We start from the raw sequence: 8,265 nt of genomic DNA, 5'->3' as shown, positions 1-8,265 counted from the left end.
CGGAATCTAAAACTGGACTCACAGGAGAGGTTTAAATCAAAGACAGTTAGAGTGTCAGTCCTCATTTACTTAAGTCGGCATTGTCCTTTTGTATTAAATTCGGAAGTAATTTCTGTGTTTCTTCGTCAATAAGAAGGGCCAAGGGATACAGTAAACCTGAAGTAAAGCATCAGAATCACAAACTTGACTCACAGGAGAGGTTCAAATCATAGAAAGTTAGAGTGTCAGTCCTCTTGTACTTAAGTCGGCATTGTGCCTTTTGTATTAAATTAGGATGCAATTTCTGTATTTCATCGTCAATAAGAAGGACCAAGGGATACAGTAAACCCGAAGTGAAGCATCGGAATCTACAACTGGACTCACAGGAGAGGTTCTAATCATAGAAATTTAGGGTGTCAGTCCTCTTGTACTTAAGTCAGCATTGTGCCTTTTCTATTAAATTCGGATGCAATTTCTGTGTTTCATCGTCAACAAAAGGGTCCAAGGTGAACAGTAAACCTGAAGTGAAGCATGGGAATCTACAACTGGACTCACAGGTGATTTTCAAATCATAGAATTTTAGAGTGTCAGTCCTCTTGTATTTAAGTCGGCATTGTGATTTTTGTATTAATTTCGGATGCAATTTCTGTGTTTGATCATCAATAAGAAGGTCCAAGGTATACAGTAAACCTGAAGTGAAGCATCGGAATCTAAAACTCAACTCACAGGAGAGGTTCAAATCATAGACAGTTAAAGTGTCAGTAAGCTTGCACCTAAATCGGCATTTTGCCTTTGGTATTAAATTCGGATGCAATTTCTGTGTTTCATCGTCAATAAGAAGGTCCAAGGTATACAGTGAAACTGATGTGAAGCATCCGAATCTAAAACTGGGCTCACAGGAGAGGTTCAAATCATAGAAAGTTAGAGTGTCACTCCCCTTGTACTTAAGGCGACATTGTACATTTTTTATTAAATTCGGATGCAATTTCTGTGTTTCTTCGTCAATAAGAAAGGCCAAGGGATACAGTAAACCTGAAGTAAAGCATCAGAATCACAAACTTGACTCACAGGAGAGGGTTCAAATCATAGAAAGTTAGAGTGTCAGTCCTCTTGTACTTAAGTCGGCATTGTGCCTTTGGAATTAAATTCGGATGCAATTTCTGTATTTCATCGTCAACAAGAAGGACCAAGGGATACAGTAAACCCGAAGTGAAGCATCGGAAACGATAACTGGACTCACAGGAGAGGTTCTAATCATAGATATTTAGGGTGTCAGTCCTCTTGTACTTAAGTCGGCATTGTGCCTTTTCTATTAAATTCGGATGCAACTTCTGTGTTTCATCGTCAACAAAAGGGTGCAAGGTATACAGTAAACCTGAAGTGAAGCATGGGAATCTACAACTGGACTCACAGGTGAGGTTCAAATCATAGAATTTTAGAGTGTCAGTCCTCTTGTATTTAAGTCGGCATTGTGATTTTTGTATTAATTTCGGATGCAATTTCTGTGTTTGATCATCAATAAGAAGGTCCAAGGTGTACAGTAAACCTGAAGTGAAGCATCGGAATCTAAAACTCAACTCACAGGAGAGGTTCAAATCATAGAAAGTTAAAGTGTCAGTCCGCTTGTACCTAAATCGGCATTGTGAATTTGGTATTAAATTCGGATGCAATTTCTGTGTTTCATCGTCAATAGGAAGGTCCAAGGTATACAGTAAACCTGATGTGAAGCATCCGAATCTAAAACTGGGCTCACAGGAGAGGTTCAAATCGTAGAAAGTTAGAGTGTCACTCCTCTTGTACTTAAGTCGGCATTGTGCATTTTGTATAACATTCGGATGCAATTTCTGTGTTTCATCGTCAATAAAAAGGTCCAAGGTATACAGCAAACCTGAAGTGAAGCATGGGAATCTAAAACTGGACTCACAGGTGAGGTTCAAATCATAAAAAGTTAGAGTGTCAGTCCTTTTGTACTTAAGTCGGCATTGTGCCTTTAGTATTAAATTCGGATGCAATTTCTGTGTTTCATCGTCAATAAGAAGGACCAAGGGATACAGTGAACCTGAAGTGAAGATTCGGAATCTAAAACAGGACTCACAGGACAGGTTTAAATCAAAGGAAGTTAGAGTGTCTGTCCTCTTGTACTTCAATCGGCATTGTGCCTTTTGTGATAAATTCGGATGCAATTTCTGTGATTCATCGTCAATTAGAAGGTCCAAGGTATACAGTAAACCTGAAGTGAAGCATCGGAATCTGAAACTTGACTCACAGGAGAGGTTCAAATCATAGAAAGTTAGAGTGTCAGTCCTCTTGTACTTAAGTCTGCATTGTGTTTTTTGTATTATATTCGGATATAATTTCTGTGTTTCATCGTCAAGCAGAAGGTGCAAGGAATACAGTAATCCCAAAGTGAAGCATCACAATCTAAAACTGGACTCACAGGAGAGGTTCAAATCATAGCAAGTTGGAGTGTTAGTCTTCTTGTACTTCAGTCTGCATTGTGCCATTTGTATTAAATTCGGATGCAATTTCTGTGTTTCATCGTCAATAAGAAGGTCCAAGGTAGACAGTAAACCTGAAGTGAAGCATCGGAATCTAAAACCGGACTCACAGGAGAGTTTTAAATCAAAGAAAATTAGAGTGTCTGTCCTCTTGTACTTATGTCGGCATTGTGCCTTTTGTATTAAATTCAGATGCAATTTCTGTGTTTCATCGTCCATTACAAGGTCCAAGGTATACAGTAAACCTGAAGTGAAGCTACGGAATCTAAAACTGGACTTACAGGACAGGTTTATATCAAAGGAAGTTAGAGTGTCTGTCCTCTTGTACTTAAGTCGGCATTGTGCCTATTGTAATAAATTCCGATGCAATTTCTGTGATTCATCGTCAATAAGAAGGTCCAAGGTATTCTGTAAACCTGAAGTGAAGCATCGGAATCTGAAACTGGACTCACAGGAAAGGTTCAAATCATAGAAAGTTAGAATGTCAGACCTCTTGTATTTAAGTCTGCATTGTGCTTTTTGTATTAAATTCGGATGCAATTTCTGTGTTTCATCGTCAATAAGAAGGACCAAGGTATACAGTAAACCTGATATGAAGCATCCGGATCTAAAACTGGACTCACAGGAGAGGTTCAAATCATAGAAAGTTTGAGTGTCACTCCTCTTGTACTTAAGTCGACATTGTACCTTTTGTATTAAATTCGGATGCAATTTCTGTGTTTCATCGTCAATAAGAAGGCCCAAGGGATACAGTAAACCCGAAATGGAGCATCAGAATCTAAAACTGGACTCACAGGAGAGGTTAAAATCATTGAAATTTAGAGTGTCAGTCCACTTCTACTTAAGTCGGCATTGTGCCATTTGGATCAAATTCGGATACAATTTCTGTGTTTCATCGTCAATAATAAAGTCCAAGGTATACAGTAAACCTAAAGTGAAGCATCGGAATCTAAAACTGGACTCTCAGGAGAGGTTCAAATCATAGAAAGTTAGAGTGTCAGTCCTCTTGTACTTAAGTAAGCATCGTGCCTTTTGTATTAAATTCGGATGCAATTTCTGTCTTTCATCGTCAATAAGAAGCTCCAAGGTATACAGTAAACCGGAAGTGGAACATCGGAATCGAAAAACTGGACTCACAGGAGGGGTTCAATTCATAGAAACTTAGAGTGTCAGCCCTCTTGTACTTAAGTCGGCATTGTGCCTTTTGTATAAAATTCGAACGCAATTTCTGTGATTCATCGTCAATAAGAAGGTCCAAGGTATACAGTAAACCTGAAGTGAAGCATCGGAATCTAAAACTGGACTCACAGGAGAGGTTTAAATCAAAGAAAATTAGAGTGTTTGTCCTCTTGTACTTAAGTCGGCATTGTGCCTTTTGTATTAAATTCAGATGCAATTTCTGTGTTTCATCGTCAATAACAAGGTCCAAGGTATACAGTAAACATGAAGTGAAGCTACGGAATCCTAAACTGGACTCACAGGAGAGGTTTAAATCAAAGAAAATTAGAGTGTTTGTCTCTTGTACTTAATTCGGCATTGTGCCTTTTGTAATAAATTCAGATGCAATTTCTGTGATTCATTGTCAATAAGAAGGTCCAAGGTATACTGTAAACATGAAGTGAAGCATCGGAATCTGAAATCGGACTCACAGGAGAGGTTCAAATCATAGAAAGTTAGAGTGTCAGTCCTCTTGTTCTAAAGTCTGCATTGTGCTTTTTGTATTAAATTCGTATGCAATTTCTGTGTTTCATCGTCAATAAGAATGTCCAAGGTATACAGTAAACCTGATATGAAGCATCCGAATCTAAAACTGGACTTACAGGAGAGGTTCAAATCATAGGAAGTTAGGGTGTCACTCCTCTTGTACTTAAGCCGACATTGTACCTTTTGTATTAAAAATCGGATGCAATTTCTGTGTTTCATCGTCAATAAGAAGGTCCAAGTGATACAGTAAACCCGAAATGAAGCATCAGAATCTAAAACTGGACTCACAGGAGAGGTTAAAATCATTGAAATTTAGAGTGTCAGTCCTCTTCTACTTGAGTCGGCATTATGCCTTTTGTATTAAATTCGGATACAATTTCTGTGTTTCATCGTCAATAAGAAGGTCCAAGGGATACAGTAAACCTGAAATGAAGCATCGGAATCTAAAACTGGACTCACAGGAGAGGTATAAATCATAGAAATTTAGAGTGTCAGTCCTCTTCTACTTAAGTCGGCATTGTGCCTTTTGTATTAAATTGGGATACAATTTCTGTGTTTCATCGTCAATAAGATGGTCCAAGGTATACAGTAAACCTGAAGTGAAGCATCGGAATCTAAAACTGGACACTCAGCAGAGGTTCAAATCATAGATAATTAGAGTGTCAGTCCTCTTGTACTTAAGTTTTACATCGTGCCTTTTGTATTAAATTCGGATGCAATTTCTGTGTTTCATCGTCAATAAGAAGCTCCAAGGTATACAGTAAACCGGAAGTGGAACATCGGAATCTAAAACTGGACTCACAGGAGAGGTTCAAATCATAGAAACTTAGAGTGTCAGCCCTCTTGTACTTAAGTCGGCATTGTGCCTTTTGTATAAAACTCGGATGCAATTTCTGTGTTTCATCGTCAATAAGAAGGTCCAAGGTATACAGTAAACCTCAAGTGAATCATCGGAATCTAAAACTGGACACACAGGAAAGGTTCAAGTCATAGAAAGTGAGAGTGTCGGTCCTCCTCTACTTAAGTCGGCATTGTGCCTTTAGTAATAAATTCGGATGCTCTTTCTGTGTTTCAACGTCAATAAGAAGGTCCAAGGTATACAGTAAACCTGAAGTGAAGCATCGGAATCTAAAACTGGACTCACAGGACAGGTTTAAATCAAAGATAGTTAGAGGTTCTGTCCTCTTGTACTTAAGTCTGCATTGTGCCTTTTGTATTAAATTCGGATGCAATTTCCGTGTTTCATCGTCAATAAGATGGTCCAAGGGATACAGTTAACCTGAAGTGAAGCATCGGAATCTAAAACTCGACTCACAGGGGAGGTTCAAATCATAGAAAGTTATAGTGTAAGTCCGCTTGTACTTAAGTCGGCATTGTGCCTTTTGTATTAAATTCGGATGCACTTTCTGTGTTTCATCGTCAATAAGAAGGTCCAAGGTATACAGTAAACCTGATGTGAAGCATCCGAATCTAAAACTGGACTCACACAAGAGATTCAAATCATAGAAAGTTAGAGTGGCACTCCTCTTGTACTTAAGTCGACATTGTACCTTTTGTATTAAATTCGGATGCAATTTCTGTGTTTCATCGGCAATAAGAAGGTCCAAGGGATACAGTAAACCTGAAGTGAAGCATCGGAATCTAAAACTGGTCTCACAGGAGAAGTCTAAATCAAAGACAGTTAGAGTGTCGGTCCTCATTTACTTAAGTCGGCATTGTGACTTTTGTATTAAGTTCGGATGCAATTTCTGTGTTTCTTCGTCAATAAGAATGGACCAAGGGATACAGTAAACCTGAAGTAAAGCATCAGAATCTCAAACTGGACTCACAGGAGAGGTTCAAATCATAGAAAGTTAGAGTGTCAGTCCTCTTGTACTTAAGTCGGCATTGTGCCTTTTGTATTAAATTCGGATGCAATTTATGTATTTCATCGTCAATAAGAAGGACCAAGGGATACAGTAAATCCGAAGTGAGGCATCGGAACCTATAACTGGACTCACAGGAGAGGTTCAAATCATAGAAATTTATGGTGTCAGTCCCTTTGTACTTAAGTCGGCATTGTGCCTTTTCTATTAAATTCGGATGCTATTTCTGTGTTTCATCGTCAATAAAAAGGTCCAAGGTATACAGTAAATCTGAAGTGAAGCATGGGAATCTAAAACTGGACTCACAGGTTAGGTTCAAATCATAGAATGTTAGAGTGTCAGTCCTCATGTACTTAAGTCGCCATTGTGGCTTTTGTATTAAATTCGGATGCAATTTCTGTGTTTGATCATCAATAAGAAGCCCCAAGGTATACAGTAAACCGGAAGTGGAACATCGGAATCTAAAACTGGACTCACAGAAGAGGTTTAAATCAAAGAAAATTAGAGTGTCTGTCCTCTTGTACTTAAGTCGGCATTGTGCCTTTTGTATTAAATTCAGATGCTATTTTTGTGTTTCATCGTCAATAACATGGTCCAAGGCATACAGTAAACCTGAAGTGAAGCTACGGAAACTAAAACTGGACTCACAGGACAGGTTTAAATCAAAGAAAGTTAGAGGTTCTGTCCTCTTGTACTTAAGTCAGCATTGTGCCTTTTGTATTAAATTCGGATGCAATTTCTGTGTTTGATCATCAATCAGAAGGTCCAAGGTATACTGTAAACCTGAAGTGAAGCATCGGAATCTGAAACTAGACTCACTGGAGAGGTTCAAATCATTGAAAGTTAGAGAGTCAGTCCTCCTGTACTTAAGTCTGCATTGTGCCTTTTGTATTAAATTCGGATGCAATTTCTGTGTCTCATCGTCAATAAGAAGGTCCAAGGTATACAGTAAACCTGATATGAAGCATCCGAATCTAACACTGGACTCACAGGAGAGGTTCAAATCATAGAAAGTTAGAGTGTCACTCCTTTTTTACTTAAGTCGACATTCTACCTTTTGTATTAAATTCGGATGCAATTTCTGTGTTTCATCGTCAATAAGAAGCTCCAAGGTATATAGTAAACCGGAAGTGGAACATCGGAATCTAAACCTGGACTCACAGGAGAGGTCCAAGTCATAGACACTTAGAGAGTCAGCCCTCTTGTACTTAAGTTGGCATTGTGCCATTAGTATTAAATTCGGATGCAATTTCTGTGTTTCAACGTCAATACGAAGGTCCAAGGTATACAGTAAACCTGAAATGAAGCATCGGATTCTAAAACTGGACTCACAGGAGAGGTTTAAATCAAAGAAAGTTAGAGGTTCTGTCCTCTTGTACTTAAGTCAGCATAGTGCCTTTTGTATTAAATTCGGATGCAATTTCTGTGTTTCATCGTCAATAAGAAGGTCCAAGGGATACAGTTAACCTGAAGTGAAGCATCGGAATTTAAAACTCGACTCGCAGGAGAGGTTCAAATCACAGAAAGTTATAGTGTCAGTCCGCTTGTACTTAAGTCGGCATTGTACCTTTTGTATTAAATTCGGATGCTATTTCTGTGTTTCATCGTGTATAAGAAGGTCCAAGGTATACAGTAAACCTGATGTGAAGCATCCGAAACTAAAACTGGACTCACAGGAGAGGTTCAAATCATAGAAAGGTAGAGGGTCACTCCTCTTGTACTTAAGTCGACATTGTACCTTTTGTATTAAATTCGGATGCAATTTCTGTGTTTCATCGGCAATAAGAAGGTCCAAGGGATACAGTAAACCTGAAGTGAAGCATCGGAATCTAAAACTGGACTCACAGGAGAAGTTTAAATCAAAGACAGTTAGAGTGTCAGTCCTCATTTACTTAAGTCGGCATTGTGCCTTTTGTATTAAATTCGGATGCAATTTCTGTGTTTCTTCGTCAATAAGAAGGGCCAAGGGATACAGTAAACCTGAAGTAAAGCATCCGAATCTAAAACTGGACTCACACGAGAGGTTCAAATCATAGAAAGTTAGAGTGGCATTCCTCTTGTATTTAAGTCGACATTGTACCCTTTGTATTAAATTCGGATGCAATTTCTGTGTTTCATCGGCAATAAGAAGATCCAAGGGATACAGTAAACCTGAAGTGAAGCATCGGAATCTAAAACTGGTCTCACAGGAGAAGTCTAAATCAAAGACAGTTAGAGTG

This window comes from Schistocerca americana, unplaced genomic scaffold (genome assembly GCF_021461395.2).
Source record: "Schistocerca americana isolate TAMUIC-IGC-003095 unplaced genomic scaffold, iqSchAmer2.1 HiC_scaffold_16, whole genome shotgun sequence".
Classification (NCBI taxonomy): Eukaryota; Metazoa; Arthropoda; class Insecta; order Orthoptera; family Acrididae; genus Schistocerca; species Schistocerca americana.
The sequence above is the reverse complement of the archived record's forward strand: the minus strand, read 5'-3'. Positions refer to the sequence as shown.